Genomic DNA, 10,122 nt, shown 5'->3' with positions numbered 1-10,122 from the left:
GGGCCCAACAAGCACCAGCTGCAGCAGCAATTAAATGTGTAAGAGAGTTTGTGTGTGTGTGTGTGTGTGTGTGTGTGTGTGTGTGTGTGTGTGTTTGTGTGTAGAAAAGATGAGAAGAGAGCCTCATTAATACCCAGGTCCTCATTATCTTAACCACAGCATCTTCAAAGTGCACAGCAGTCACACGTTTCCCTGCGTGTCACATTCTGTTGATACTGTTATCTATTACCTTTAATTATCCTTTGTGTTTGAACGCAAGTTTTGGTTAGATGTCTACAGATGTCTGCTTATCTGCATTTACAGCAAGATAAAAAGTAGTCTGTATGGAATAATTCATTCATTTTGTTACATCGGTGATGATAATTATGTATGGTTCATGAAATATGAAGTGGAGAAGAGTGAAAGGTTTGTGCATGTATGAAAGAAAAATAGCAAAATATACTTTTGAGATATCTGGGCGTCAGTTCACCATTTAGTGCTTAGTCCTGTTCTGTACATACACAGTTCAGTCATTTACAGTAGTGAAAACTGCATTCTACAACTGAATTAACTCTTGAAAAATGCAGGTAGCGACAACCGCATTAACAAAAGTTCTATGCAATGGGGATGGAACTGAATTGAACAAGTAGTTAATGGCATATTTAAATGCGTATCAGAGCTGTGTCTCGCTTCTTGCGACAAAATCACAGGGAAAGAGTGAGGTACGAGCCTTGGCTCATTTGGGTTGCCAGGTCTTGCTAGAACAAGAACAAGTCTATAATAAACCTAAAAAAATCCAAATGCTTTATTTTGGAAATAAGACCAAAACATTTACTTGTACCTGCCCACTTTAACAACTTCATGAACTGGATTGCTTTATGAGGTAAGGCCAAAGACACTTATACATGTACATTTAAAAATACACTTTATTTCAGACTCAAAGGTCCATATCATACAAGCCTATACATGAAAAAACAGTTGCCGAAAAGTGTAGTGGGCAAGTGGATGTGGCAAAATTGCAAGAACATGCTTTGCGAAGCAGATTTATGAAAATAAATTAAACAAAGCACCTCTGTAGATGGTGATTTGGTTAAAATCGCTGAATGTTAGTATTTGGAAATTTCAGGAGTGAGTTGTGTTCCTTACACACATGGAACAATATTTTAGGGGATTCATTCCTGTTTTTAAATGCAGTTGTCACTCCTGAAACTTCACAGTGAGTACGTGGCCTTTGAGTCTTGTCAGGTCCACTTAAAAAAAGTAATATTTATGAGAACTAGTGGTGTTTTTTTGCTGTTATTGTTGTGTATGAATGTTTCTAAGAGTTGTGCTTGTTCAGAACGTTCTTCTAAGATGTCAGTTTGATTGAATGCTTTCCTTTACAATACCCTCAGACACAGGTCAAGAATACATTCAGTATAGCTCAGGGAAGAGTACAAAAGTGATTTTAGGGATGTGTACTTTGGTAATTTTGACTGCTTGAGTTCCAGAGAGACGAATCAACTGCATTGGGACGTTGGGCAAAAGAGCAAGTTCTGCCTGAGCTATTTTTATATCATTGGTCAATGTAGATTTACGTCAAATGCACGCTTAGTTTCTAACACCAGGGGTATTGCATATTGAAGAAACTGTTGAGTTAAAATGGTTCAATTTTAAAAGCATGTATCAAGACCCCTGCATGCCTTACATTTCATCAGTTTTACTTCATTAACTATTTAGCTGTTGTCACATGTCTCTCCAAATTGAGTCTTTAGTGCTGTGACCATCCCAGACTGAAAGTCACCATGTAGAGTGTCAATGTACTATAGCTGGCCACACAAAATACCACCATAATCACAAAATGAATAAAGAAATGCTAAGAAGTTGTGCAATTATTGTGTTTTCATGGTTTATCATTGTGTATGGGCATTTTTGCTTGTATTATATGATTACTCGTTTAAGACTGCGATTTGCTGCTTTGGATGATGTAACTTTAGTTTAACATATGTAATATAAAAAAAATCATGTATGTGAATTCCTATGCCCTCGAATGTCTTACTTGGATGTAAAAAAAAATGTAATGAATTCAAATCCTGGCTCCCCAAGTCAGTCCTCATGCCAAGGGACTCAATTTGTGCAGGTAGATAAAATCTATTTCAGTCTTCGAGCAATTTTTTTTGTGCCCAAGAACAAGAGGAAAGTCAGTTATTGATGGAATGGAACAAGGAATAAAAAATATTACTGGAGCAAGGAATTATTCAAAAGGTGTTAAAAGAAAGCGAGACTGGCAAATTAATTAACACAGAGAAATTAGGAGCAACAATGAAGATTAGAAAATTAATTGGAAATTGGCTATAGAACGGGAAGTTTAGAAGTATTTTTCCCCTGGAAAAGAAGGTTAAATTGAGGATGGTTATTGAACCACATGGTTTTAGTCATGTGGATTGATGCACTGAGGCAAGCGAACATGTGCTGTGCTAGTCTGTCGCTGTATTCGGCGGCTACGCTCTCAAGAAAAGAAAAAGACAAGTGGATTTGCCAGCTGATTACATGCAAGCCTGTCCATCTGGCTTGGCATGATGGCAAAGTCTCTGTGATTCTGCATATCAAATGCACCTTATTCCAGTATTCAGTCATTCATTGCCAGTGAATTACTACGGATACAGAGGAAGTAGGAAATGCCTATTTTTACAAAAGATTTGTACATGTGTTTGTGTTCAAATGATGCTTTCTCTTGCTCCCTAACAAAATTCCTAAAAAGCCCAATCAATCGCAATGCTAATCAATGTGTGATGTACTTGAGTAAAGCTTTAATAAGCTGGAAGCATGATAACCTGTTTTCCCGTTGCCCCCAACAAGGCTGGATCATTCCTGTAGAAAGGACACATCTGTGCTTAACATCCCCCTGGTCCTGTGTCTGCTGCATGCATAAAGAGAAAGACTGCCTCTGCTGTCTGAAAGAGCGTACGCAGAGCGCTTCGGTGGCTGTATCTGTCCAACCTGTTCCATCTCTTTATTTTCGGGCATGGAGGATGACCGTCTGTAAAGACCTGGGTGAATTCCCTGCCACGGTGTGACTCATGCCTACAGCCTTTGCCAAGTAAAACCAATGGCTCGCTGCATAATTTCTTGGCGCTTCCTTGGGAAAGTCAGATTGAGGAAAGGGAAGATGATCGATCTGGACTGAATGCAGGAACGGCCTCTAGCCTCCAAATAAATATATAACCATTAAATACGAGGCCTTTGGTGCCTGAAAAACGGTCGATTTCAGGCCTTGTGATAATCAATGCGCAAATTCATTTTTGCTTGAATGTGACAGTGTGAGAAATACCAATTAGAATTGAGAGCGGAGTGGGAAGACGGGAGGAATTGATTTGAATTTGAGAGGAGAGGGTGTAAAGCTTGGCTCTCTCAAACCGTCTACCCTGAGGTCACCCCCTTCAGACACTTAAGGAACAGAAAGTGAGAACGCATGAGAGATGAAAAGCTGGAAAAGATGGTCAAATGGAAGTCATCGGAGGAGTGGATGCATTGAAAGTGTAAGGTTTTTACATTTATTATGAGTGTTTGCCAAGTCAAGCATCACTATTACTATTACTCATACTTTAGGTTAAGGATTTGAACAAACCTCTAAACCGAAGTATTACAGTAAATTCAGTGTGTAACTCAGCCTTCGCTGTTTGTGCTTTGAACATGAATGATATCTCAAACAATGCAGCTTGAGAAGTGTGCTGTTTCTTTCTTAAGTGATCTGACAATTTTTGCCTGTCAGACAATAAAATGTGTTGAAAACTTGGCTACATTTATGGCAATGCCTCAACCACTGAGAGTTTGGTTTTGTGGGTTTTGTACAGGCAAGCACCACTTGTGTTTTCTTAAATGTAAAAAAAAAACTTGATTAGTTCATTGTTATTGTCTTTTTCCAGTTGCTTATGTGTGAAAAATAATATTTTTTTCTTTTTCGAGAAGGTGCACTGTAAAACATTTCTACCTATTTCAACTTAAAAACTTGTTCATTTGCTGCCTCAAATATAATCAACTTGGTTGTACAAGTAATTTCAACTTAAATTACATTAAACTGACAAAAAAAATCAAGTTGAATTTCATATAGCTTATAAAAGTTGAAATTGCTGAAATTTTATCATTTTTTTACTGTGTGCTGAAGTTTGACTGGACTCTTGCATATTAAGTGTTTGGAAAAACTCACAAGAACACTTTATATCTGTCATTTTGTAGATCTTTAGATAGTCTCGCGTAGGCAGACTGACGGCAGAAGGTCTGGGAACCTTGACTGCTTTAAATGGCCAAGGCCCACCCAGGAGGCCATATGATTGACAGGCAGAGGCGGACAGTAACTAAGTACATTTACTTGAGTATTGTACTTAAGTACACTTTTTGAGTATCTGTACTTTACTTGAGTATTATTTTTTCTGGGAACTTATGACTTTAACTTCACTACATTTGAAAGACAAATATTACAACAATAAAACAGTGCATTGACATAAAAAAGGAAATTTACTTTTGGTACTTAAGTACTTTTAAAAGCAAGTACTTCTGTACTTTTACTGAAGTAAAAATCTGTCTTTACAACTTTCCCTTGTAATGGAGTAATATTTGACCAGCAGTATCTGTACTTTCACTCAAGTAATGGAGTTGAGTACTTTGTCCGCCTCTGTTGACAGGTAAAGCAACCAATCACATTTCATTTTGTGCCACGTCATGTTTAGGGCTGTGGAAATATTGCCACAATAACAGGCCGGTGTATAAAACACATATTTGTAAACTTATTTGAAAGATTCTATGCCGCAAATTTTTATATTTCACATACTTTTGGAAATCCAGCATTTAGTTGATCCTGATAAGCACTCATCGTCACCGTTGTAAACACGATGGCGTTCTTCTTCCATGAGGGGATTTTGCGTCACGGCATCTTTGTTAAAAAACGCGACGCGCGTATATACAGGACTTCTCCCAGAACTCCTGTATAATTCAACCAATCCAATGATGACTTCGAAACTCCTAAAGTGTTTCCAATTTTGTGTGCCATAAGCGTCAGACATTCAGCCAACGTTCCATGGGCGTGACATCTGAGGCTGAGCCACCATCTAAGAAGTCCATTTAATATTTTTTTATATAATCGCTGTTGCTTTCCAATTCATGTTGCTATAAACACACAGAAAAGCTAAGTGGAGTTTGTTTAGGCTCAAATATATGAGCTCATAGCCAGGATATTGTTGTCTGCAATATTTTGCTGTATTTATTGCTGAGGTCCACCAATACCTGTATACCTCTTTACAAACTCTGTTATGGTCCTTAGTCATACTTTATTTTATGTGAACAAAATCTAATCTGAGGGATGGAAATGCATTATGTTGTAGTGTTGTGTACCTGAGTGTTGATCTTTCAGATCACAAATGGTTGAAAATGCGTTTTTAACAACAACAGCAACAACAAGAAAGTCAATGCTGATGGTGAAAATTTAGTTTTTGATTATTTGTTTCACATTCACTTCCATTTTAAGGCAAGAAAACAAAGTGTTTAAGACTTAGTTTTGGCAGTTTGTGAGGATTTAGAGTCGTTATTAAGAAGGTATTTCTCCATCATTTACTGATACGTCATTTACCTGGCTATGGGATAATTAGCTCAATTAAACATTTACAGTAATTAATCTAAAAGTGTTAAAGACTCTGAATTAGCTTGACAAGCTTCATTTTCTGCCCTGTGTTGACATTTCCTATTCAAAGAGAAATTTGGGGTAACATATTTCAAAATGCTAGTCCCTTTTATTCATATATTTATTTGTTTTTAATTTACAACACAGCTGTGTACGAGCTATCTTAGTATTGCTAGTCAGAACTTGCTGGTATTGGCTGGAGGGACACTCTCATTTTAAAGAGCATTTTATTAGACATAAATTTGGATACAGGGGTGCAGGATGAGTCATCAGTATTCCTGGTCCTAATTTAGAGAATAACTGCTTATTATAGAAACATATTTGCTCAAATATATCTGTATTAACTTATAAACATACAATAGAATGTAAATGACCTCAAAGCAAACAGAAATGGACTGAAATAAACTAATTTATTTCTCTTTCAGATTTCCCGCCAGGGTCTATTTCAATTACATCAAAGTGTATTTAAGGATTGTTGTGAACCATATCTTTTGTTTCACTTCAGGTGTGTCATGTGAAAGAGAAAAACATGTTCCAGTGGGCTCTGTTTGTTGTATGAAAGGTACCCATGTGTGTGACATCACTCCCCTGAGTACTCCTGATTGCCTCCCTGGAGAGTCACTGTCAGCACTCTGACCTAATCACTGAACTTGTCACAAGGTCAGGTGATCTGTATGCAGTTATGTATGCATGCTGACCACAAAATAACAAAAGAGCCACACATGCCTTGCACTTGTCGTCATCTGACAACTGTAAAGGCACTGTATTCCACTACTCAGCTATAAGTGCAGCGGAATACTTGGAAAAAGTCTGACACGGAAGTGCCATGGGACGTTAATGGTGGAAGAATAGCAACGCAACGTCTCTCTAGAACAAGGCGAGCGAGAGTGCACACAAGTGCACATTGACTTCAATCGCCATCACAAGCCATCAGTATTCCATCAGCTCCAAGGTTATGGAGTGTTCACTTAACCGAAGCGCCAAATCCTGTTGAGATGGGTTTCCCACTCCTGACAGGTAAAGCCAATTCCAAACTCAATGATTTGAATGCAAATGTTGTAGTGGAGAGCCACCCCAACTTCAAGTCCCATTGCATTGTTGTACAGTATGTCTGTGACACTGAAGAGGTACCTATTATTTTCACTGGCTAGATAAATTGCTTTTGTTCTCAAGATGCAAATGTTCATACATTATAATGTGATGGAAGTCACCGGTACGTGGAGTCTAATTGGTTAGGTTCACTTGAAGAAAACACAATATAATATTATAATATATGTTCGGTATGTATATTAATTCTCTTTTATTCCGTGTTTGTGTAAGCATGGAAGTAGCAGAATCACTTTTTCACAATATATATATTATGTACATGTCTATTTGTTAAGGTTGCACAATATATCCGTACCATATGTGTTTAAGAGCCTTTATTTCCTATTTTTTGAATATTGAGTATTTAATTGTTAGAATACACTTGTAGAATTTTAAATAATTTTAGTTTTTAGTGAAAATAACATGAAAATAAATGATTTATTGCTATCAGACAGAATTGTAATATTAGTGCATAACTAGTATTTAGGTATTTTCTTTGAGAGTTCTGATTTAACATTTGACAAGATGAGGAGAGATTGTGAAATGTCTTTAGGACATTTGATGAGTAAATAAAATGCACATTTAGAATCACATATTTAAATTTTTTTCTTTATTTTACATCACCAGCAAAATCATTCCAAATGTATTGTCACTATTCAATCAGGACCGTGTGAGGCGTCAAATTTTAGGGCATATCAGTAATATAGGGCTTTCATTTGCTTGAGTCTCTTTTTGCGTTGTCAGAGCTTAACTTCAACGACTATACCTCTGGGTGCCATGTCTGAGATTTTCTTTCTCCTGAAGTCAAAAATGTTTGATTTCAATAAAGAGACAACCACCTCTGACTCTCCCTTGAGCGCAGTTAAAATGAGGCACTTCAGACAATTCATCAAGAAAAGGCTATTTTGAATCTGTACGTAATAATTAGTTATTCTGTTATAATTGAGAATTTGCCTATTGATGCAGTAATTATAAGAGCTCAGACCCTTTGGCTGCCATAGCACAGTAATGAGAACATCAGAGGGAAATTGAAATCTCTCTCCAGTGTTTTGCACATTCACTCATGCAAAAATGTAATTCGACTTCCCTTCAGTGGCAGTCGGGGGCGACCAGAAGTTAAATGCAACTACTTCAAACGTCCAGGAAAGTTAAAATCAGTGCAAACTTCCAAGCGAAGCGAATCCATTTCATTATGGCGTGAGGTGCGACGTAGTTCGACTCCAGACGCTCAGATTAAGTGGTGTGGATGGGACGTCATTACACAGGAAATTACATACAACGTTACTACTCAAGGGCAACAGAGTAGGAAGTCTCAAAGACAAGTTGGTGGAACTAATGCCTACTTCATGTCTTAGGTCTAAGGAGCCTTCATCAGCGCTCACTCCATCGCTTTTATCACCCTACATTTGTTCGGTGATTGAAAAACAAGACTGCAATTATCCTCAATGTGTCATCCTTGAGCGAGCGAAACGGGAAACAAAACCTTCATCTCCATTGATTAAGCTCAAGCTGCCTTGAGTCTCTCAGTGTCGCCCCATTTCACGGCTAAACTTGGACCAGAAAGCACAAACGGGGATCGATAATAACCCCCTCCCCTCCCGACATCGACATGGACAGCATGGCAATGCTCCCTGCACGTTTCAGCCTCATCATTTACTCTTGTCTCGTGTAGGTCTACATCAGAAATCCATTTGGCCGCCTTGATGTGTAAATTTCTTTATGGTTAATACATGAGCTCAGGCATCATCTGGCTACCCTTTACAAACATTCACAAGGTTTAATTCCATTGATGCCGCCTTTGCCATACGTGTCTGACCAATCATTTAGCTTATATGTCTTGCGGCATGCATGCAGCACATCTCAATGTGGATGGCAGAAAATTTGGTCGTTTGTGCATAATAGAGCATCGTTCATGGGTTTATCCCAATATTTTTCTGGGGGGAGCGAAACCTGTTTGTGTTTACAATGCGCAGAGCAATTTGGTTGGGAATAATGCCGTGTGCGCATGAGTAAATTTGTGTACATTGCGAGCGAGTCTGCCTAATGATGATACTGCGGAGGACTGCGGCGTGTTTGTGTTAACTAGGAAACTCTCGGAGAGTCCAGATCTCAGATCCCAACCACACTGTGTGTGGGTGTTCTGAATATCAATGTCCTGCTGTCCTCTCTTCTCGTCTGCCCCTGAAAGCGAGCGAGTGGGAATGTGTCCGTTGGTGTTTGTGTATTCTCACACATAGGTAGCATATGCAGTATCATTGTTTATTAAGCATACATGGGTTTATTGTTTATTTTGTTGCTTATTGTGGGTTTTTGAGGCGCAGACCATGTAGGTACCTTGGGCAGGATGTGTGTTGGTGTGCGAGTAGGTGGATGCATCACTGACTCGAGTGTTTACAGTAGCCTGTGTGGGTGAGGTAGTTTGTACGCAATGTCAGGGAGTCATTTAGCTCTTGGTCTTTGTAGTTGTTCGCTGCCCACAGATAAATATGTGTGAGTGTTTCCCGTTAAAATACACACTTGATACTGGACATCTAATGAGCAATTCTGTGTGGGTATGAGAGACAGGAAGTTGTTTATGCAGCCTTTTAGAATAGTACTGCTGAAGCCCTGCGTCAATGGAAAGTCCCAGAGGAAAGGGCATGGATGTGGGAGGTGTGTGTTTTATGTTTGTTTGTGTGTTGGGAATTGGCTTTTATGGCCAATACAAAAGGCTATGTTCGGAATTAAATATTAGCATACTGCTTGCGGCATGCCACTCACATGCAAGTGTGGCTTACTACTGTTTGAAATGTTTGATCATTGTCCTTCTGTGACTATTTCTGGAAAATATGTAACGGTAAACATTTTAGACTGTACTGTAGTATGCTACAGTGTTGCGTGTTGCATCCACGTTCCATGTTTAGGCCTAATTCAGGAAATTAATTCAGTTAATTAATACAGATATTTAGCATTTTAATTTAATTTTGGCTACCCAATGAAATAATCCAAGTAGATTTTAAAATTTGCAGTTGTTATTGCTACCAGTTCATTTGTCAAACTGGAAATGGAGGGTCCAGTTCAGATGCAATATCCCACATAGTTTGCTTAGGTTGTACCCTGCAAGTTTAAGCGATTAGATAATCAGTTTTTTCCATGCATGCAGAATGGTATGCTAGGATACTACTTTTTCTATCTACTTTTCTTAAAACAGTACAGTATATCAAACTGTATGCAAGGATAAACATTTAAATCAATGCTGCATTGTCACATGACCTTACTGTTTTTTTTTGTGTTAAATTCAGCTGATATTGTCAGTGCTGATAGCCTCTTGGGCAGCGTGCCAACAAATGGCTGTGCAGTTGCGCTTTGGGTGTCCAGAGTTCAAATCCTACCTCGTGGACCTTTCCCAATCCACCCCCACCCCC

The 10,122-nt window shown here is 38.5% G+C and overlaps 1 protein-coding gene across 1 annotated transcript in view; it reads left to right on the top strand.

Annotated features, from left to right (window-relative positions):
• The window catches only part of efna3a (ephrin-A3a), a 95,745-nt gene that overhangs the window by 1,648 nt on the left and 83,975 nt on the right, over positions 1–10,122 (top strand). The gene's annotated exons all lie outside the window — the stretch shown is intronic.

The sequence above is a fragment of the Sinocyclocheilus grahami genome, unplaced genomic scaffold (genome assembly GCF_001515645.1).
Source record: "Sinocyclocheilus grahami isolate Dianchi unplaced genomic scaffold, SAMN03320097.WGS_v1.1 scaffold116.1, whole genome shotgun sequence".
Lineage (NCBI taxonomy): Eukaryota > Metazoa > Chordata > Actinopteri > Cypriniformes > Cyprinidae > Sinocyclocheilus > Sinocyclocheilus grahami.
This window is presented reverse-complemented; position numbering and strand designations above follow the sequence as displayed.